The 24,008-nt window shown below is 46.5% G+C and overlaps 1 pseudogene; it reads right to left on the bottom strand.

The window, feature by feature from the left end:
* Positions 1 to 933: 933 nt before the first annotated feature.
* LOC134368978 (ubiquitin-like modifier-activating enzyme 1) overlaps positions 934 to 24,008 on the bottom strand; it is a 30,621-nt pseudogene continuing 7,546 nt past the window's right edge.

Here is a 24,008-nt window from a genome sequence, read left to right as displayed (position 1 = left end):
CAGAGACCTCATCATCTGCATGGCATTTACTGTCCACATTTCTGTCAGCATTCTGCTCACCACCACATAAGTCTCTAAGACATTCCAAACTTTCCCTCACCTTTCTGTCTTCTTCTAAGTCCTCCAAACTCCTCCAACCTTGCCCATTACCCAGAACCAAAGCTGTATCCACATTTTCAGGTATCTGTTTAGCAACACCCCACTCCTCAGTATCAGTTTTCTGTTTTAGTCCATTTTGTGTTGCTATAACAGAAATACCTGAGACTGGGTAACTTATAAAGGAAAGAGGTTTATTTGGCTTACGATTCTGGGACAGCTGCATCTGGCACGGGCCTCAGGCTGCTTCTACTCATGGTGGAAAGTGGCAGGCAGCCAGCAGGTACAAGCAGATCACATGGCGAGAGGAGGCAAGAGAGAGGAAGCAAGAGAGAGAGAAAAGGTGCCAGGGTACTATAAACAACAAGCTCTCGTGGGAACTAATTGAGCGAGAACTCAGTCATTACTTCTCCCTCCCCCGGGGAGAGCATTAATCCATTCATGAGGGATCCGCTCCCATTACTCAATCAGTTTCCAACACTGCCACATTGGGGATCAAATTTCCACAGGAGTTTTGGAGGGGACAACACATCTAAACTCCATCACAGGGGTAAGATTGAATCCTTTGTATTACCACCTTAACCTGTGGATCTATCAGAGCCCACTCCTTCCCAGAAATGACAGGCCACTGGCTCTTGCCAAGACAAGCACATGCTATACCTGGATAACTCTTTATTATGAATGCCAATTCTAAACACAGTAGAAAGCACCAGCAGCAAGAAGAAAAAGTTATTAGAGGGAAGTAAGGCATATTGTGCTTGGCTGGGCTCAGCTTTTGTCACAAGAAGAAATCTGGAAGTAGCCTGATGGGGGCTGGAGTAGAGAGGCAGCCAGGGATCAGCAGATGATGTATCGTACATAAGGGACCTTGAAGTCTTTACAACTCTCATCACTGCAACACAGCTCAAGCACCAGGGCCCACAGATGGCAGCCCAGTTTTTGCTTTGACACACGGCTTACAATCTCTGTCATCCTGAGACAGGACCCATAAGGTCAAGAAAGCAGAAAGCAAGAGAGGAAGAATAGATGGGGGCAAAGAAGACAAAACAAAATGAATAGTGAGTGGTACTATGAGAGGTTGAGGATTCCCAACTCACACAGGACATCACCCCATCCACCCAACTGCCAACTCACAGTTGATCCAGCCATTTCTTAAGCTTGGAAGGTCACATGAAAAAGGAATAAAGCATGGTCACGCCATGGGACAGCATGGTGATCTCTAATTTGTGTTCCGTCTTGGGAGGGTGGGAAAAATGGTGATCAACAGTGTCAGTGAGATAGACAGTACAAGTCAACTGTACAATCATCAACCCCAGGGTGGGGAGAGTGAAGGAAGAAGGGAAGCTTACCTTAAAATAGTCTAAGAACTGCTTGAGGGTCATTTCCTCATCATTAGGCAGCATTCCTTGTACATCAAAGTGATCCCACAACATCCACTCTTGGTCATAGTACTGAGGAACAAAGAGCAGGGAAGCAAGATACGGGCCATCCCAGATGTCCCTAGCCCTATCAGCCAACCTGACATGTTAAGTTGGCTCTCTTTTGTTCAAAACCCTCTCATGAACCCATCTCAAATAAGCATTTGATATCCTTATAATGACCAACAAGAACACATATCATTAAGACCCTGCTATTTCTGTTACTACCTTCCATCCTCTTTTACTTTCCCATATAATATACTCTAAGTACACTAAACCCTCTCCTTTGTTGTTGTTGGTTTTTTTTGCTCTCAAACAGGACAGTTACATTGTACTTTGCAGAGGTCCAAAAAACGGTATGAAGAACTCACACAGGGTACACAAAATGTATAGGTACCTGTTTACGGAAAGCCTCACCTGATACGATGAGGACCACACTGGGTTGTACACAGTATGTAAGTCTACACACACATACATACCCTACCCAATATACACGGCCTCACTGATGGGTAACATCAAAGGTTTCCACACATGCAGGCCCCTACCTGGTGATGGGGTGGGGCAAGGGACTCAGAAAAACTGAAGAATGGCAGGGCCAAGTTGATGAAGCTGTTCTTATAGGATTCAAGCTGTTGGTGTCCCTGCACCACCTTGTACAGCTCCAGACACACAAGGCTAACCACAGCTGCTGTGATTGTCATAATAGCTGGGATGATCTTCCCAGCAACGAGCTTGCCCTGTGAGACAGAAAGTGACCAGCAGTTGTTAGAGATTTACAGTCTACAAGGGGCCAACTGTGAGAAACTCAAGCATGGGAAAAGTGAAAGTTTAGGTCTAGATTGTCATTACTTTATGTCGGTCTGCAGGGTGAATGTCATAGTTCTCTGCCCGGAGGTTGGATGCAGCCACAATAAAATCCATATGAAAGTTGCTGTCATCATCCTGTTGTGACCAGGAAGGAGAAAGAAGAGTGGAGAGGGTCAGAAGAGGAAAAAGTTTCTTAGCAATTGGGGACATATGTATTTTCCACTCCAATTACCTGGCAGAACTCCAAGATGACTGGACCCTACTATAGGTCTATAATCCTTAAAAACTGTAAGGTTGAGACACTTCAGCCCATCCTCCTGCCCATCAAGGCCCCAATAAGCACCTTCTCAAAGTTGATAGGATGCATCTTGAACCCAGAGAGCTTGTCTGGTCTGGGAAGCATGACCTTGAGCTCCTTTAGGTAGCGGTCAACTGCAGGAAGGGAGGCCACCATCACCCCAAGACAGCCTCTGAAGTAAAAGCAGGAGTCCAGAAGGGGGCAGAGGTAGATAAACCATTTGGAAAGGAGACACATCCTGGAATAGAGTGGGGGAAGAGGAGGTAGAACAGAAAACACCCCAAAAGAGAGAAAAAGGCACACAGAGGTGTGGAGAACACAAAGAAATACAACTTTGGAGACAATGAGGAACAAAGAAGAAGATATTAAGAAAGGATGTAGAAATGTAGAGAGCAGCACTATTCACAACAGCCAAAAGGCAGAAGCAGCCTGTGTCCATTAACAGATGGTGAACTAACAAAATATTGAATATTGTAGGATTTCACTTTTATGAGGTACCTAGAGGAGTCGAATTTACAGAAACAGAAAGTAGAATGATGGTTGCCACAGACAGTGGGAACAGAAAAATGGGGAGAAGTTCTTTAATGGATACAGAGTTTTAGTTTCACACAATAAAAAGTTATAGAGATTTGCTACACAACAATGTAAACATACATAACAGTGAACAGTACATTTATAATAGGTAACATGGTAAACCTTGTGTGTTTCTGACCACAATTAGAAAGGGGAAAAAAAGGAGGCAAACAGAAAGATCAAGATGGGATAGATCCTGAGGAGGAGGAATAACGTAAGAGAGACGAGGAGACATGAGGGAGAAATATGATAGACACAAAGTTGGAGGGGAAGATGCACGGAGTGGAAATGCAGGCCACTTCACAGAGGAAAATAGAAGAGAAATATGGAATGAGATAAGCGAGAACTTCCAGAGGGAGAGACAGGGTTAAAATAGAAGCGTTCAGTACATATGTAGGGTGAGACAAGAGAAAATACTTGAATGGAAGATAGATGAAGAGATATTTACAAAAATAGGCATACAGGAACAAGGGGTAGGTATTTGAAAAGAGAATGAGGGAGATATACAAGGTGGGGAGATATATACAGTGGAAGAGTTAGATATCCAGAGAGGAGAAAACATAAAAGGGGAGATACATAACATCAAAGAGGATAGGAAGAGACAGAAAGAGATGAGAGTTCAAGATGAGAAAATACATGGACAGCAATAGTAGGGCGAAGGTGTACAGAAGAGGAAAGTTGGGAGTAAGATATACGGATGTCAAGACAGGTGATATCTGCAAGGAGACAAAGCCAGTAAGACATCAAGACATCAGTTTATTCGTGGAGATCATATTCCTTTCCTCCCCAGATAAACAGATCCAGAAAAAACAGGATAGTAGAACAAAGGAATGCAAACACACAAAGGAAAACGGACAAACAACTAATTCTCCTGCTAGCCAGAGCAGACAATCTGCCTCAAACAACCATCTCTTATTTCATGTAGGAGGAAATGAGGCCCAAAGGATGGTGTGTGGGTACACCTCAGACCGAAGGTCACAAAGGATGGCCACTGGCAAAATATCAGTGAGTAGACTTAGTTGTAGGGGACAAGTGGGAATGGTGACTCCTGTTCAACTGGCCAAATTACCCTTACCAATAGAGGCACTGGCACTCTGCATCTCCTGGTCAGAAGCATGGCTCTTGACACCAGACCTGGGGGTGAACTCAGGGACCTGCAAAGACTGCAGGAGTGTGGCCACAGCAGCTCAGTCCTGAGAGCTCGTCAGCCCATAAGTCTGGGCAAATAGGTTGGCAGCTGCCATCACGTAGTCCAGATACAGGGCCTAAGAGGAGGCAGAACATGAAAAGTGAGCACATCAGCCCTTGACTGTGGAGATGCCACCTCCTTCCCACCCACCTCCCTCCACTTGACCCTAGGAGACCCCAGGGAAGAGAGTTACATTGTCAACATCAAAAATGAGCGGGTGTGGACAACATTTGGGACCAGACCAGAACGGGGCTCCCTAACTTGTGAGCTAAGAGGATGGAAAGGTTCTGATAGAGTAGGACCTGAGAGAACAAAACTCTCTGACAATCCTTACTTCTCACCTTGCGTCCTGGAAGTCTAAAGTCTGAACTCAAATCCCTGGGTACTCATTTTATGCCAGAAACACAGAAACCTAAAAGCTCCTATAAATTATTGGACACTATATTCTTAATATTAAAAAATGTAAATTAATCCTCACAAAAATTCCACAAGATATTACTTTTCTCCTTCACAGATAAAGGAGATAAGTAACATCTTATTTATTTATGAAAATACTGAGGTGCACAGAGAAAATACATGATTTGCCCTAATGACAAATAGAGGCAGGACTTGAACCCACACTGGTTCCGGTGCTCTTGACTCCAAGATTTATCCCCTGACAAGTACATAAGGAAAATGTGGTATGTCCACACAATGGAAAACAACTCAGCTATAAAAAAAAAAAGAAACATTATCATTCACAGCAACACGGACAAACTTAGAGAAAATTATGTTAAGTGAAATAAGCCAGGCACAGAAAGAGAAACACCACATATTCTCACTTATAAGTGAGAACTAATAAAAACAAACAAACAAACAAATGGGGGGAAGGGAAGGACAGAACAATCACAATAATTCCTTGAACTTCTTAAGGGAGGAGCTATAATGTTGATAGGGGTGGGAAAGAGGAAGAGGGAAAGGGAGAAATTGGTAAAGGGCCACACAAACACACACATACACAAAAATAAAATTCTCTTCTATAATCTCTATAGTCCTGATGGGGAATTTGGTATGACTCACCTCACATCATTGTTAAGGGAAACAGAAACCATGCATGTCCCCTGCTTGAGAAACAGAGAATGAGACAAAAACAGGTGTTTGTAGAAAGCACTTTTCTGAGATCCCCATGCTTTGGTGTGCCTGTGAACTTCATAACGGGTGTGCCCCATGGGTGGGTGGGAAGGAGGTGGCAGCTCCACACAAAAGCATGGGGTGCCCCGTGCTTTTGGCATGCCTGATTAATTGGAATGAGGTTATGTCAAAAGCCTGCAATAAGCTCCCTATTTCCAGGAAATGTATTCTACAAAATAGACCCTGTGTTATTACCTGGTCGGGAGGAAAGTTGTGCAGCAGCTGCTGGATGTTGTCAGAGTACTGCGTGTGCCAGTGATGGAAGGCCCAGGTCACACAGTCAGCCCACGTCTGTGGTCGCTGCAGCACCAAGCTGCGCTGCACCGCCTCTAGTACCTCTAATGGCCAGGTACCTGCCAGCCACAGCGTCTGCTCCACAAACTTAGGGTCTCTATCAAGGATTCAAGGAGACAAATGACAGGATTACTCAGGAGTCCCAAGAGTAAGATTTGGGCCAGCCCAGCCCCTCCATGGAAAGCCAAGTCTGACTCCAAAGTTATGAGGCTCAAGCACTCAGTAATTCTTTCCAAAAGTGTGCCTTCTGCTAAGTACAACTGTGGTGAGGAAAGCAGACAGGATGCCTTGACTGGCAGGCAGGGGATAAGGCAGGAGGGTACTAGAATTACTAACATGAGGTACCGGTTGACAACTTCTGCTGGCTTCTTGAAGAGGCCTTCAAACTCATCCTGAGCCCACTGCAGACAGAGCAAACAAAAGTACATGAAGTGATGGTTAACAAAATAGGTTCTGTAGGTACTGGAAACATTATCAGTGAATAAAGCAAATAGGAAGAGCACAACTGCTGTGGGAGGATAGAAGAGGAAAGCCTTCCAAATGTGACTCTCCAAATTTCCCAACTTCTCATCTCTAATTTTAAAAGCAATGGCCTTGGTCTGCCCAGTGGTTACAAAAGTTTATATGCGTGAAAACTTATTAAGATGTACGTACATTATTCTAGGCGTGATTTGCCTCAATGAAAAGGAAAAATTCAAACTGAAAATGGTAAAACAAGGATAATCCCTATGCAGATCCTAGGGACTGGCATGCAGCTAACTATACCTGCACAGGGATTATCATTTTATTTTTATTCTTGAGAATTATGACATCAGTAAATACAGTCATTGGTGAAGTGGTTTAGAGCATGTAGACCCTGAATATTCAGGTTCAAATATTCTACCACATAATACCTGCTTTTGTGACTTCAGGCACATAGGGTAACACTCTATCTCCGCCTCCTAATTTTCAAAATGTATATGGCAACAGTAGTATCTACATCTCATGAAATACCTACATATACATTTAAAGCCTACTTAGAACAGTGCTGAGTACACATTAAGTGCTAAGTGCTTTACAAAAGCCCTGCAAGAAAGACTACAGTTGAGTACATGTCACGGATAAGGAATCTGAGGCAGGGAGATGTTAAATCCAAGGCTAAATACTCCATAAAACCTTTTTTAAAGGCTTCCCTGCAGATTGAGGACAGAGTAGGAGAACTACAGCATAGTAGAAGTTATATCTATCTGAGCATGTATACGTACTTAGCGATGTCATAATTCTCAAGAATGATTGTCAAGAATAAAAATAAAATGATAATGCCCATGCAGGTATAGTTTGCTGTTAGCCAGTGCCCAGGATCTGCACAGGGATTTATCCTTGTTTTATTCCCACTGTGAATTTTTCCTTTTTACTGACGCAAATCACACCTAGAGTAACGTACATACATCTTCACTAAAGTTTTCACATGTATAAACTTTTGTAACCACTGGGCAGATCAAGGCCATTGCTTTTAAAATTTGAGATGGGAAGTTGAGAAATTTGGGGAGCCACCTGAAAGAGACAGAGTGACAGTGGTCAGTGCACAATCATGAACATACCCACTCTACATTCTGCAACTGCTGGGCTGAAAGGGCTAAGTGAAAAATGGAATTATTCTTTCCTCGTATTTTTCCTCCTCCTAAACATGACATCAAAGACTGCACTAAGAATCATTCTGGAATCAGAATTAGGATGATTAGGTTATGGGTGCCAGTTACCCAGGTTCACTTCATCCACCTAGATGATATGTACACTCTTCAATATGTTATGTTTGTTATACAAACAGAGTCATCCTGACAAACCAGCTGTTAAACACATACAGGTAACCATTAGGAAAATCGAAATATGAACTTAATATCAGAGACAATTTAAAAACTAGCAGAGACAATATTAAGAAATTAGTTTTGTTCAGCAAGAAGACAATATTCTGTTTACACAGGGGAAACACATTTTCACTCTTCAGATGCAAACTGAATCATATTCCTTATACCTGTATGCTTTCAAACTAAAAATTTCAAAGTAACAAAAAAGAAACTCCTTCTAAAAACTTGGGCTGCTGGGTGTAAAGTGAGAGAAGGAGTTGGAGAAAAGACACACGCTCACTAAAGCCTGCAGTATCTCAATGACACAAGCTTCATGACTGAGAAGCTGCCCAGCTGTTCCCTTTCACTTCTCACTCCCCCAAAGGCTGATCACCTCCAGGGTGTGCTTCATGGCATTGGGGAAGTTCTTCAACGTGCAGATAGGAATCGACCTCTCAGGTGGATCATGGATGGAGCCGTAAGACTCTGTCAGGAAGGGAATATGGATGGAGCCGTAAGACTCTGTCAGGAAAAACCACCTGCACGTTGCTCTTGGTGCCCAGTGTGCCTGACTCCAGCAGTAGCTTTCGGTAGTACACACAGCAGCGGCCCACATACAAGCCTTTGAGGAGGTTGAGGGAGACAGCATGAGACCTGGGAGAGGAACACTAGTATAGGACCGTAAGACAGGCACCGCCCAACACACACACACACGACTCTGCCCTTGTCCTCATCTGTCTCCAAACTCATGGGTGTCCACATTGTCCAGGGTATTGGCCACACCATTCAGCTTTTGGAAAAAGTTATCATCATAGATGTGCTCTGTGTCAGGGCCCACACGGTTCTGGTGGCTTACCATCCTGATGTTTGGATTTATTTGATGCACAGCTGCAGCAGCTGTATCCGATTTTAATTTGGGGCATGGAGAGGGGAAGAGAGCCATCATTCATGCATTCTCCCAGCAAATCTTTTCAGAACTCTTCTGAGGACTGATTTATCTAATTAGTAGACAAGAACTAAGTTCCAGGTTCAAGAGGTTCCAGTTTAGCAGAAAAGATGGTCTGTGACAATGCCACATGGCTGAGGCTGTAAATGTGGCAGGAAGTAAGAATAGATTTGTGTTAGTTGTCTTAACTGACACAAATACAAAACAATGAGGTTTCTGTTCTTTTCACCTACCCAACATATACCGTTTTTCAGTTAATCTAATGATAGATTTCCCCAAATAAAAGGAAGGCACTAGTACAAGAACAAAAAGGATCCTTTCAAAGCCCAAGTTCCTCTTCTGCTCAAAATGCTCCACTGGCTCCCGCTTTCACTTGGGGTAACGTGAGTTGTAGCCCCCTCCATCTAACCTCTTTGTTCCTTAAATACCACGTGGCATATCCCAACCTCAGAGTTTTGCTCAGGCTGCTACCTTTGCCTGGTACACTATTCCCCCAGATATCTTCTTTTTCTCTTACATACTCCTAGTCTTTGCAGAAACGCTACGTTTCCAGTGAAGTCTTCCTGTCCACTTTGGAAAACACCCTCCCAGGCACTTCTAAATTTCCCTTATGTTTTTCATTATTGCCTTTTAGTAGTACTTCTCACATTCTAACCATGTACTTTGTTACTGTATTTGTTATCAAGCAGTTGTCAAACATCTTCAAATCAGCCTTAAAAAAGAAATTCTACTATGTCAGTTATAGCTATTGTTATGTCCCATATTAGAAAGTTTTTAAATGCAGTTAAGTCTATTACGTACAGTCTAAACATTATTACGGGAAAAAAGGTTTTTTCTAATATGACATTTTTGTGACAACAGTCATACTGTATTTACCCTTTTGCAAATTTTTTTTTTTAATTATGTACTCTGTTAAAGACAGCTGGATTCAACAGTATGTTCTGCTCGAAGAAAGTAACGGATGTTCATCATCACACAAAAATATTTCAGAAGTCTTTTAAGATAATTACAGATATTTTAAAAATATCTATCAAAACCTGACAAATAATAAGTGTTTTAAAGTTAAGATGCAAGATGAAATCTCAAGTCTCAATCAATATCCACTGGATTTCCATTCTGAATCACTGTTTAGCTAATGTACAATCATGTTTCATCATGTACAGTCACTTAGAAACTCTGTTTCGCTGTGTTAGGAAAGGCTTCGTAAAGCAGAGTGAAAATTTCCACTTTAATAATGTAAGAGTAAAAAAAGGCAAATACGGCTTGGTATTCTTACAATACTTGGATTTTTACAGACTCAGTGAAAGTGTTAGGGACCTGTAAAGGACACCAGACTGCATTTTAAGAGCTCGCTTTTGGGCCGACCCCATGGCGCACTCGGGAGAGTGCGGCGCTAGGAGTGCAGCAGCGCTCCTGCCGCGAGTTTGGACCCTATGTAGGGATGGCAGCCGGTGCATTCACTGCCTGAGCGCGGTGTGGCTGGTCACAAAAATGACAAAAAATAAATAAATAAGAGCTCGCTTTCTGTGCCTCTTCCCAACAGACAAGGACAGGAAGCTTTCTTGGGTTACCTTGGATATCCCAATTATCTAGAACAGTGACTAGTATGTGAAATATAACATGAATGAAAAGATAGATTCTCAGCAGATAAAAACAACACTAATCTTTGCAGACGACTTCCCAGAGAATCCCTCTTCATATTCTTCATAGTCCCAGGTTAGCAGAGCCCCAAAATCAAATAAAATAAAAGCAGGAGAAGGGTTTGTGAAAAGTGACAAATGGAAGAACATAATAAGTACTCAATAAACGTTTCTTGAGTTAAAAGACTGAATGGTGGAGAAAACAAAATGAGGGAAGAGCTGAAAGATAGATCCAGAGGCAAAAAGACCTAAGAAGCCATTAAGATCAGTAGCACAAAAAAGACAGAAGAAAGTGAAAAAAACTGATCTACCCCACACCACTCAACATGACATCTTAAGGCCGGAAAAGAAACTGTCGGTTCAGATTGGATTTCTGTAACTATGATTTCCCTACCCTCCCCACAGCCTAGCCCAATCATGGCGAAGTTCTTGAGCAGCTCACAGCCAATGGCCCCTGCACCCACCTGGTAGGTGGCAAAGAGGAGACAGCTTGATTACGGTGACTGACGGTAGCACAAAGCCACACACCACTCCTCACCCCCCTGAGGTGAAGAACAAGAGACAGCGAAACAGGTTAAGAGGATCTAGCACCACCTATTCAGCTCCCACGGCCATAAAACCTACAGTCATCTGAAGGAGGAGGCACTAGAAGAGGGAAACAAAGGAATGCATCATATTTTTCCTCAACATGCAGAAAATAGAAAAGGTGATGGGATCACGCTACAAGAACAAAAAGACCTTCCCTTGGGAGGCAGGAGGAGGTCTTGCAGGAGGACGCCAGGAGTCAGGGGAGGTGAAGGTAGCAGATGTCCAACACAATCACTCACCAGGAAGTACTTCTGCTTGTCCAGCTTCTCTTGTAGGTCTCAGCCAAATATGGCTACCTGCCCATTGAAACAATTCTGGTGCTGTCATCAAAAAGAGGAAGGTCACAGAGGAATTGCCCCAAGATGCTCCCAAAGATGTCTCTCCCATGGGCTTTACCCACATGCCAGAAGGCACACATCTTCCATTAAGGGCACTTTGTTCTCAGGAAGACACTCAAGGGCATCAAAGTATAGCCACTGCATGATGGACATAAACTTCCCAGAGCAGGCCTGGGATGGAAAGATTGTTAAGTGGTTAATCAGAGCCTGACACAGGCTTGTGGACACCAAGAGATGAAGTCAGGGAGGCACCTGCACCACAGCCTGCCATGCCCTTCCCTAAATGTGCTGACCTTCATGACCTCTTGGGCACCCAGACCCCCAATGAAGGCATTTATGGGTGCCACATCACCAGCAGCCACATATGCCAGCTTCCGGATGAGGTCCTCACCCAGGTTGTCCTGCTGCACTACTGGCAGGGCTTGAGCATTCACAGCCTGTGCTAGGGTAACCAGTTCTGCTGCATCCTCCTGGTGAGCCAGAAGGGACGAAGACATGTCAGGTCACTGGCGGAGGAGGGGGCGGGAGGGAGAAGGCAAGATAGATGAAGAGGGATGTCAGGGCTTCAGGCCAAGGACCCTGGCTGCCTCACCCATTCATTCACCTCACTGTGGGGCCACAGTGGCCAGCTATGTTGAGTACAGAGCTGATGCAGGGCCTGGAAGCCAATGTACAGCTGGGCAGGGAGAGAATACTTAGCAAGGTCTGTTACCACAAAGTTGGGCTCTGCCAGTGGGGCTAGCAAGGATTTCTGTGGAATGTGGGACATCAGGACCAAATGTGTGAAAAACCCAAAAATACCTGGAGAACTCCATAGTCCACCCACCCACTCATACTCACAAAACTGATCTTCTTAGGTACTTTGACCTGACTGACGATGCCTCCATGGATGTAGTCAGAGAAACTAGAGGTATCACAGATACTAAAAGTGTAGGGACCTGGGGATGAAAAAAATGGAAGGGAATCTATCAGTCCAGTGGCCCTCCCATCCTGCCACCCAAAATCAACAGCACCACCAAAACAAAATTAAAAAGCCAGGCTGTCCCAGCTCAGGCACTGGAGACCCCTGCCCCACATTCTGTTCTGACATCAGAGATCATTTCCCTTCTGCCCCATACCTGGCTCCTCCCACACGGACCCTAGGCCTAATCGCCACCCTGGAGAACCTTCTGTGTTCAAGATTCCCTCCCAACTCAGACTTTAAGGGACCCTCTATCCTTTGTGTCTAGGTCAGCATAGAAAGCAAGGAACATTCTGCTCGGACCCAAGGTATAAGATCTTCTCTTGGTCCTTAGGGTTTAGCTCAGTACCGGAAAACCCATCGTCCCTCAGCGTCTCTGGTGCAAAACACGTAAGAGATGTGTCTCTCCTCCATCCCAAACTCTTCAAACTCCAGGGAATTGTCACCCTGCAACCAGAAACTTGGACTGCAGGTACGTGTCTTTGCCTAGCTCATAACTCAGCTTAGATCCCTTTAGTTCAGTTCACACTACAGACACGTGTCACCTTTTGGTCTCTGAGTCAGCCCACACCACAGGGACCACTTTTATTTTGCTCTAGGTAACAACTTCTCACCCCCAATGTTAGCATACACAGCACTTTGATCTCCATGGGGCAGACGTCATTCAGTTCATTCATGTCCTGGACTTCAGTGAAGGAGACAAAATCGCCACTCTCAAACCCATGTCGGGCCTCATCCAGGCAGGTGACAATGCCAGGGCTGTCCTGGTTGAAAGAGGTGTAAGTTGTAGCGGCAGACTCCAGGTACCACCAGGTAGGGAGCACTATTGCTGCCCAGCCTCCTACCACAAACCCTGAGGCTTGCCTCCTTACCTTGGTGACTATAGAAACCATAGCACTAAGTGGTTGCTCCCCATTGGAATCCATGAGGATCATTTCCTCTCCAAAGTCACAAAAGAGTTGTCTGTAGAGGGAGGCAACAGGACTGGCACCTAAGACCCATGCACACAGGCACTCCGCAGTCCCTCAAGGTGTAGTGAATACCTGCCAAACAAACTCAGCCCAACACTGGTAGGAATTAGAGGGTGTTCACACCACATCGGGAGAATGAAACACAGAACTGAAAAGCTGGTTGGCTGAGTGTGACACGAGGGCCGTGGGAGCCTCTCAGCCTGGGTCTGGCAGTGGTTGGAAGGAAAAGGAAGAGGCAGGTACTCACCCAAACAAGCCCCGAGTGTCTGCCACCACCAGCTTGATTCCACGGCTGTGACAGATCTCACCCACTTGCAGCTGGTCCTCCAAAGGGGTGTTGGTAAGAACCACCACCTGTAGAGTGCAGGAGGCTCAGGCCGAGGACCATGCATTAGGATAAAGGGGAGTAGTGAGAGAATAAAAGAGAAAGGATACTGGGAGATGAAGGGGAACGTCAACACCCAGGCTTTGGTGGTTTGGCCCTCTTCTACAGATGTTTGTAATGTACCTATGTGTCACATTCATAGAGGGTGAAATTCAGTAAATAAAATATGAATCCCCAGACCATGGTAAGAAAGAAAGAGGTATTGGAAAGACAGAGTTTGAAGACCAGCTCCTTCATTTATTTGACAAATACCCCCTGCTGCCTGCTACAACCCTGCCGTGCCCTGAAAGACTGAAAAATTAGTAACACTCTGTTCCAGACAAGGTCTAGTTGTACACCCACTTGCTCCATTTGCAAGAAAATGCCTGATCATCCAGGACCTGTGGATTTCTGTTATGCATTCCCTTCCTTATTCACCAGGATGGGTTCCTAATCCTACATCAGGAGCTCCAGTACCCCAGTTCTCTAGGACATCCTAGGGCAGCCTATCACCACTCACAGTTCCTCTTTCCAATCCAGTTATTTAACAAACACATAGGTGATGCCTCCCATGTACCAACTGCTATTCTAAGTTTATCCCTCACTAGAAACTCTTTAAGGTTGACATTCCTCTTCTACGGACAGGAAAAACTAATGTAAAGGACAGAAAGTGACTTGTTCATGCTTATACAACTAAAAACCTTGACACACACACAAAGGCATTTTAGTTCAAGGTCAGTGCTCATAACCACTATACCACCCTGTACGGCCACATCCTCTCTTCTGAAAAGGTAAAAAAAAAAAATCCTCCAAGGACAGGTCCAGAGTCCAATTCCTGCCTGCATCACCTAGCCTCCCAGCACAAAACCTGACAGGGCCAGCCCATTAAATAAATATTGAACAAACAAACAAGAGGTAAGATCTGAAAAAGTTAGGCAGGAGCCTAGGGATGCTCCAAAGTACATGGAAACCACTAAGGAAGTCTTCAACAAAGGGTCCAGTCTAGGTGTTGACATGCACATAGCTGTTGAGCTCAGCAAGGCAAGGATGTGATACCTCAGCTCGATTTCTACCAATGTCTTCCTCCCCTAGGAAAAACGACAGGAGGGTATAGGAAGGGAGAATTAAAGTGGATGCAGATGCCGGGGGGTTGGCAAGTTGGCAAAGGAAAGAGAGTCAGGAAGATCCCTTAGTGGGAGGAGAGGTCAGCCCGCTAAGCAGTACCCTGGTCATGCAGGATGACAGCCTTGATTCCACCAAGGATGATGTTCTTGGCAATCTCCACACCCAGGACCTGAGGGCCTGACATCAGCACACTGGATGACTGGAGACGCTTCCTTGCCTCATGGCCCAGCACATACCTGCCAAGTTAGAGAGGCCTCTGGGTCAGGGCTTGGCCCACAAGACCTCATCCTCTCTGTGCCTCCTCCCACTTCTCATTCCCAGACTTGGTTCCACTCACAGTTGGTGGGAGTAAAGACCTTTGTCGGTGTTCATTTCACTGCTGTTTTTTGGCATTACCTAAGAATAGAGGAAAAAACAGGTTCAGGAAGGATAAGCAGTAGTGAGGTTTGAGCAGATGAACTGACCAATCACCCTACCATCCCACCTGCTGGTCCCCAAGGGAGAAGACACACACGTTAGCTGGTCCTGAGGGCACGTCAAACATCACAGGGATGTGATGTGAAGGCAGGGGAGCAGTCAGAATCCAGCTTTGAATCAGGCCTGGAGATATGACATTTCTTGGACAACAGTGAGGTGGAATTCTGCAGGGAAAAAATCATCAGAGATGAGGCACATTTGGGGAGGCTTTTCTGTCAGCGGTAATTCTGGGGGGAGGGAGGAGTTTCTCTTTTTCGTCCTGTATCTGAGCCTGACCACAAAGTGGTATATGACAGGGAGGCCAGGTTCCAGACGGTCTTCCACAGCATCTTGTCTCTTTCGTTCTTTTTTCTTTTCTTTTTGTTTTAGCTCTGAAGGCTGACTCTGGGAAGAGTAAACTAGAGAAAGGACTGTGTGAAGGAAATGTCAGAGAAAGTTCTTTTTTAAAGAAAGTGTAGGACAAACAGACCATTTCAGGGATCTGGCCCCGCCTAGAAGCTGTGAGGACAAATACTAGGGAAATATGAGCACCAAGGCTGATCAGAGTGGAAGAACTTAAATGGCATACATGGATGAAGTGGCTACGACTGGGAACGCTGAAACTGGCGAAAAATCTCTCTCCTACAGAAGGACGTTCTAGTATAAGACGCTAGGTCCAGGACAGGTGAGGTTCCTGAGACCCTGCAAGCAGATCCTGGAAGTCCGGAATCCTTGCGTCAGATATGTGAAGCTGGGGGAAGGACGGAAACGTCGGGGATCTGCTCTACCCGCCCCCGCTCTTCTCCCAAGCGGCCCTCCCCGAGTTCAGCAGAGCCCAGCGCCTGGCCCAGACTTCTCCAATACCTCCCGAAGCCTCTACCCAGGGCGGGACGCCTAGAAAAGCCCTTTGTTACCAATGCCAGTTCTACGGTTGCACCGCCACACACTCCCCAAGGAACCAACGTCAGGTCGGGCCGCCGCCCTCCTCCTCCTTCTCCTCCCAGCCAACTTGGCCTGAGAGTTTCAGCCTCCAACTTGCCACGGTTCCTTCCACACACTACGCTACACCTCCCTCATCTTTTACCCAAACAACATGGCGAACGACCAGCAGAGAATCAGGATGCAGGCAGGCCACGCCCACTCCCGAATAGTGCGTGTCCTACTCAGCCCTCTTGAGACTGATTTATTATGTACAGTGCAGGGCGGGTAGGAGGAGAGCAACCCCATGTGGTGGCTAGATCCAGTAAAGTGGGTGTTAATTAGATAGGAAAATACGTTCCCTCAGTGAGTAACTCTGAGAAAGCAAGATCGACAAAACCCCACGCCTTTGTATTGGAATTGCGCATGACACTAGCTGGCAGAAAACTCAGGAAAAGTGCTGAAAAAGACTTGCAGCATAGGCAGATAAAGCCAAAGGTCAATTTCCAAGGTTTTGAAAAAATGAATTCTGACTATTTTTGCCAGTTTTCTTTATTGCTTTTGTGGTAGAGAAATTTTGGGGAGGTCTTTACATTGCCATTTTTGCCATGATCACTTTTAGTTTTCTCTTTCCTGAGGAGGAAACAGAAGTTCTTTCACATCTCAGCTCAGAGGTGACCTAAAAGAGGTCTTAGACCACTACAACAATCATTTCTGTCCACTAACACTAGTTGTGTGAACTGGGGTCAGGTACTTCATCTCTCTGAGCTTTAGTTTTCTCATTCATTGAAAGGACAAGTCGACACCAGTTGACGATCCACCAGAGAGAGCTCGTTTATTAGGCAGCACACTCACATATATATATAGGGCTTTAACGGAAGGCTGATTGGCTTAAAATACAATCCCTACTTAGCATACCGCATGGGGCTTGGCGTGGGTGTGGCCGAGAAGGATCAGGGTGTGATCCCTTGGGGCATTTGGGTTCTTACATTCCTCAGTGTGATCCCTTGGGGCATCTGGGTTCTTACATTCCTCCCTTTTTCTTGTTTTAGGAAAGGGGACGTTGAAGTCATCAAGCTACGTCCTGCTGAACTGGGGCGTTGTGGGGGGGGCAAAGGGAGGAAGGTACATAAATACCCATTATGAAACCCCAAAGGAGGGTGGAGAAACAAGTAATTTCAAAAGGGGAAAAGTCCATAAACGTTCCTTGAAGCCACAAGTCGAATATGCACGGGTTCCATTGTTCGTAGTTGGAGACTGGAGGTAGCAGCCAGGCGTCGGTGGCGAGGGCGTGTACGAATGCGTTTCCTCTGTAAGGTGGTGTCTCTTCAGCATCGGCTGAGGCGCTCACGAGATGAGGCGGGGTTCATCGGTACCTAGAAGCTGGTAGTTTCTAAGCAAAAGCTGGTTAAAGGCCTGATTAGAGATTTTTCCCACTTGGGTTTGAAGAAACCTAATGATGCAGGGCAAGAAAAGGCAGGTTATGAGGATAATGATTAGAGGTCCCAAAATGGGCCAAATCCAAGTTAGGATAGGGTTTAAGATAAAAGAAGAAAAGGGGTTAGAACTGGATGTGGTTCGTAGGCAGGAAGCTAAGTCGGTGAGTTTGATGATGTTTTTTCTACTAGACCGGATTCATTGATATAATAACAGCATTCTTCCCCAAGGAAGATGCAAGTACCTCCTTTTTCTGTGGTGAGGAGGTCTAGTGCTCTATGGTTTTGGAGGGTGACCTGAGCTAAAGAGGTAATTTGTCTCTGTAGAGAGGAAAGAGATTCGGCAGTGGAGGTCAGAGCCCCAAGTTTAGCATTTATGTCTTCGACCGCCCATAAACTGTGTCCTAAGGCTCCTCCCAACAGGCCGTCTCTGACCACTGATGTTGTTAGGGAAATACCGACCATGATTGGGAGGAAGGCAGCCCTTTTTTGCCTTGAGGGGGGATGAAGAAGATGGAACAGTTCTGAACTGGTGTACAGAGTGAGTTGAGGGACGATGGTGACAAGAAGGCATGGGACAGTAAGATTGGACAGGATGGAGGTAGAGAGGGTTCCATTGCACCAGAAGAAAGAGCCTGGTGGGGCGACGGTGTGGTTATAAATGGTTGTGTTAAGATTACAATAAGACGGAGGAAAAGTTAGGGAGGAAGAGTTTCTGATGAAGCAGTGACGGGGCAACAAAGTGTTACTGTGTTTGTTGTCGGGCTCCCAGAGAGGGACGTCCGGAAGGTTAAGGGGTTCTGATGGTGGGGAGGAGGTAACATCGAGAGGAAGGGAAGCATTTAAAGGGACGGCCGCCAGGAGCGGTAGCATGAGAGAGGCGCAAAGAAAACAATTTCCAGGAGAGAGAGCCGGCGAGGTGTGGTTGAGCCATATATAGGAAGGGGTCTGAAGGCTCCCTGGGTGAAGTGAAAGGAACAGGAGAAGGCCAAGGAGAAGGTTCATGTCTCCGGAATTGGGGGTAGGGCTGAGGTCCAGGATAGGCAGAGTTTGAGAGAGTTGGTAGGATGAGGGATACACTTTACCTGGCAGTGCAAGTTTAGCAGCAGTTGGAGTGCAAAGGATAACAGGACATGGGCCTTCCCACTTAGGGGTTAGGGGGCTTTTGGATTCCGGGGAAGTGTAGAATACTAATTGGCCTGGGCTGAGTGAAAGGTTATTTTTGGAAAGTGACGGATCTGGAAGTAGCCAGTCCTGGTACTTCCATAGCTCGGTGCGAAGGTGGGAGAGCAAGGGTAAGGCCATGGTGGGTGGTATGGGTCCTTCAGTCGCTGTGATTCCTGGGGGTAGGAGGGGCCTACCATACATGACTTCAAAAGGGGAAAGATTGGAGGGCCTTTTTGGGAGAGCCCTGGTCTTGAGTAGAACAAGAGGTAGAAGACGGACCCAATCAAGGTGTAATTCCAGAGACAATTTAGTTAGTATATCCTTTAAGGTTCTGTTGGTTCTCTCTACCTTTCTGGATGCCTGAGGTCGGTAAGGGCAATGTAAGTGCCAGGGGAGAGAGAGTGACTGGGAGAGTTTCTGTATTACCTGGGTGGTAAATTCAGGTCCATTGTCAGATTGAATGGAAGTGGGCATCCCAAATCGTGGGATGATTTGGGAAAGGAGAGTCTGGGCTATGGTGGAGGCCTTTTTATTGGATGTTGGGAATGCCTCTACCCATCCTGAAAAGGTATCAACAAACACCAAGAGGTATTTGAGGCGCCAGACAGAAGGCATTTGCGTAAAATTGACTTGCCAGTCGGCCGCGGGTGTGAGACCTCTGGCCTGGTGGGAAGGGTATGGCCCAGGTTTGAGAGGGGTGTTAGGATTGGTACGCTGGCAGATTGTGCATGAGGAGGAAATTTTTTGTAAGAGGACTTTGTCAGATGGGGTGATTGAGAAGAAGGCTTGTAAAAACTGGGAAAAAGCTTGGGGGCTAGAGTGAAACAGGTCATGGAGCAAGTGAAAGAGAGAGGACTTATCATCATTAGCCAGTTGAGGCTAAGAGGGTGTCTGTGAACCTTGGGAGCCGTATGGAAGAATGGGAAGTTGGTTTTGTGTCTGTGGGTGCCGTGCCGCAGTGCGTGCGGCGAGGTCAGCCTTACAATTCCCGCAAGTGATTGGGGAATAGTCCCTCTGGTGGGATCTGCATTGAATGACTCCTAATTTACAAGGTAAATGGGATGCCTCAATTAATGTGGAGATTAAAGCTGAGTTGGTGATTGTGTTACCCTTGGTGTTAAGCAGACCGCGTTCTTTCCATATGGCAACATGAGAGAGAAGTATATGAAAGACATATTTGGAATCAGTGTATAAGTTAAGAGTTTTTCCTTCAGCTAGAATGCAGGCTCGCGTGACAGCGATAAGTTCAGCCTGCTGGTTGGTAGTACCCTTGGGTAAAGCTTGGGCTTCTATAACCGAATCAAGGGAGACTATGGCATAACCTGCGTAATGAGTGTTTCCTTCCTTGAATGAGGACTCATCCGTGAACCATGTGAGATCAGCGTGAGATAGGGGTCCCTCAGTGATGGAAGAGCGGTAAGGTATAAAATATTGAAGGCTTTCTAAGCAGCTGTGCAAAGGGGTGTTGGGGGAATCTAGTATAGGCAGTAGGGTGGCCAGATTTATGGGTGGGCAAGTAGTGAAGGATAGGGCAGGATTTTCCAGAAACAAGGATAGGAGGGTTAGGATTCTGGAAGGTGGGAGGGATTGGAGAGCCTTATAGGTAAGGAGGTCTTTGAGGTGATGTGGTGAGAGAATGGTGAGAGGTGCCCCAAATGTTAATTTGGATGCCTCCTTATGCAGTAACTGCCTCGCTGCTAGGGCTCTTAGACTGGGTGCCCAGCCTTGTACAGTGGGGTCCAACTGTTTTGATAGGTATGCTACGGGGGCAAAGGAGGGGCCATAATTCTGTCCTAGGATGCCTAGAGCTTGTCTCATATTTTCATGAACATAGAGGAAAAAGGGTTTAGTTAGATCAGGGAGATGAAGTGCAGGGGCTGTTAGAAGGGCCTGTAGTGACAGGAGTGGGGGTCAGTCCATGTGATGGCAAAAATGTCTTGAGTATCGGTTTACAGCGAGTATGGGAGTATTGAAAGGGGAGCGAGTGGGATGGAGATACCCCCTTTTTAATAGGGGCTTAACCTGAGGAGGGCTGTTGTGGTTAATGGATACTGAGCCTGACAAATATATTTGGAAGGGTCTTTTAGTTTTATGTTTACAGGGGAACACTGGGCCAGAGCAGGGCTGGCAGTGTCCCAAACTGTGGGGTTAACAGGGTGCGTTAGGATCTTGGGCTTGAACTAGCGCTAGGAGGAAGGAAATGGGGGAAGAGGAAGAGGACAGGAGCAAAGTAGCATGACTAGAAAGGAATGGGAGAAAATGGATTGAGTGCCTTGAAGGCAGCAGGTTAAAAAAGGGGTTTTGGGGGGAAAGATTTGTTTACCTCCTACCCCGACTATAGGAGAGCTGCTGGAGGTGGTGGGGCCTTTATATTCCCTTAAGACCAAAAAGGTGGCTCCAGTGTCCAGGAGGAAAGATATTGGGTGGCCGTCCACAACCATGGATACCCTGGGCTCCTGCTTTGTTATAGAGATGGTTGGGAAGGGCCCAAGGCTCCTTCAGTCCTCCTCAGCGAGGCCCACCATAGGTGGTGTCCACGGTTCGGGGGACTGTGGGGCAGTTGGTCCCTCATCCCTTCGGGCAAGGGGGCAATCAGATCCCCAATGTCCCTTCTTTTTGCATTTTGGACAAGGAGTGGTGGGTGGCCTGGGGGTGGGGCAAGCCTTTGCCCAATGCCCTTCCTTTCCACATTTAAAGCAGGCTCCAGGTGGAGGCTTAGAGGTGAAGGCTGTGGGAGGGCGCCCAGGGGGTTTGATAAGCCGGGCCAACATCTGGAAGTTGGTGTGGTCGGCCTTTTGTTTTCAACGTTCTTTTTCCTCCTCCTGATTATGAAAACCTTGAAGGCCACTGACAGGATTTCAGTCTGAGGGGTTGTAGGACCCTGCTCTAATTTTTTAAGTTTAGTTCTAATGTTGGGGTAGGATTGGGCCAGGAAATAGGTCATAAGGACATGCCGGCCATCTTCTGAGTTGGGGTCTAAGCTAGTGTATTGTTGAAAGGCCTGAGTTAATCTATTGAGGAACTCGGAGGGAGTTTTCCTCCTTTTTTTGGACAATTTCTTGAATTTTTTGGAAATTGACAACCTTGTGAGCCGATTTTTTGAGGCCAATTATTAAGCAAGAGGCAAAACGGTCTCGAGCCTGGATTCCCTGGGCTGTGTTATAATCCCAATTAGGTTCCTGTTCTGGGACTGCTTGGGGGCCTGGCAGGGGATTCGGATTGGTACGATGGGTGTCAGTGGCATGGGTTTGGGCTGTATCCCAGACCCTGCAGCGTTCCTCGGGGAGGAGGGTATTGGCTAGGAGCATGAAAATGCATGATGTGTGAGGCTGTAGGCCTGCAGGATCCATTGGAATTCTTTAATGTAGGTGGTAGGGTCGGTAGAGAAAGAGCCTGGTCTTTTTTCTAATTCTGTAAGGTCAGCTAGGGAAAGGGAACATGGACCCTAACTACTCCTTCAGCCCCAGCTACCTCACGTAGTGGGGTGATTGTTAAAGGGGCGGGGGGAGGTCCTCGGGAACGGGTGAAAGGGGGGCTTAGTGGGTCAGGAGTAGGTGAGGGTAAAGGTGACGTGGATGACGGGGGAGGAGGAGCAGACGCCGGAGGCACTGGGGGAGGAGGAGGTCGGTAGGGTGGGGGTTCATCAGCAGGGTCGAAGGTGGAAGAATCTAGGGGTGACTGTGAAGAGGGTTTACAGGCTAAAAGGACTTGAGAGGGAGCACAGGAGGAGAAGAGGGCGGGGTTCTGAGCCAAGAGGCGAAAAGCATCAATGTAGGGGATCTCCTTCCATTTTTTTAGGCGCTGGCAGTAGTTAAAGAGGTCTCGTAGAATGTTAGGATCTAGTGTGCCCTCAGGGGGCCATGTGTTTTGATTATCTAAAGGATAATAAGGCCAATCTTGTGTGCAGAATTTGGTGAGGAGTTTGGGCTCAATATCCGGCCTGAGGGAAAGGTTCGTGAGGTTTTTCAGAAGGCATTGAAGTGGAGAGTCCCCTAGGGAGGAGGAGGAAGCGCCCATTCTGGTCTCTTAATGGGAATTTAGACAGAAATCGGACAGAGATTAGTGATAAGACAGATCCTTCGGCTGGTTGGGAAAGGCGGGATCCTAGAGGGCATCCCCAGTAGGTCACATCAGTCCGGGCAGGTTCAGGTACGAACCAGGAGGAGAGAAGGGAGGTGTGGGTCGTCACTCAGACCTCCACTTCTCTAGGGCAAAAGCCCGGTGCCTGAAGGAACCGAGCGCCAGGATTTTCTGGTCGGGTCCAGGACCCGAGAAGTGGAGAGAAGAGAGTGGTGGACAGGAGGGTGAAGGAGAGAACAGAATGGGGCTTTTAACCTCCAACAATGATAGTAAAAGTTTACCTGGGCTTTGGAACCTGTTATAGTTTGGGAATTTATGGTGGTCGTGAAGACCGTGGTGGGGTGGGGTATGGGCGACTCCCTGTGGCAGCCTGAAAAAGGGCTGGTGCCCTTTAGGAAAGGGGGCTTACCTAATGATGAGCCGTTGGTGAGTGGAAGGAGCCAGCGCCGAAAAGAATGGACGAGGGTGGACCGTCAATGGTGAGCGGTGGAAGGGAGGCCGGTCCTGGCGGGATGGAGTTCCCGAGGGGCGACTCGAAAAGTGCTGCCGCTGCGATTTGAAAAGTGTCGCCGCTGCGATTTGAAAAGTGTCACCGCTGGAGAGAAACTCCGTCCCGGGTTTCAGCACCAAATGAAAGGGCGAGTCTGTTTATTAGGCAGCACACACACATATATATATAGGGCTTTAAGGGAAGGCTGATTGGCTTAAAAATACAATCCCTACTTAGCGTACTGCATGGGGCTTGGGATGGGTGTGGTCGAGAAGGAGCAGGGTGTGATCCCTCGGGGCATTTGGGTTCTTACATTCATAAAATGGGAATAAGAGTACTAAACAACCTTGTGATAGAGTTTAAATGAATAAATATGCATGATGTTCTTAAGAACTTCTGAGACCCAACAAATGTGCCTTCTGTCATAATGATGGTCATTAAAATAATAAATGTCCCCAACTCCCAGCCAGCACTAACAGCAAATTCCAGCGCCCAAGAAAAAGACAAACATCCCAAGGAAACTGCAACCCAAACTGGCTACTGAGGCACCCCAACAAAATTTCATCACCTTAGTTAAACTTAAACAATATAAAAGTGAAACCAAATAGGACCAACCAGGCTCAGCTCCCTTTCCCTGGGCCCCCCAGAGCCCTTGATCCAAATGATGATGAGAGCAAACCCGTAAACTTCATGATGGACACTGGAGCTGAATGTTCGGTAGTCACTCACCCTCTTAGACTTTTTTCTCAGAAACAAACCACCAAAGTCAGAGCCACAGAAAACCGAAAGAAACTCTCCTTCTTGCTCCCCAGAAAATACAATAGGAAAAAGAGAGGTCATTCATGAATTCCTCTACCTGA

Source organism: Cynocephalus volans, chromosome Y (assembly GCF_027409185.1).
Source record: "Cynocephalus volans isolate mCynVol1 chromosome Y, mCynVol1.pri, whole genome shotgun sequence".
NCBI classification, from domain to species: Eukaryota; Metazoa; Chordata; class Mammalia; order Dermoptera; family Cynocephalidae; genus Cynocephalus; species Cynocephalus volans.
Note: the sequence above shows the minus strand (reverse complement) of the source record. Positions and strands in the feature narration are given on the sequence as shown.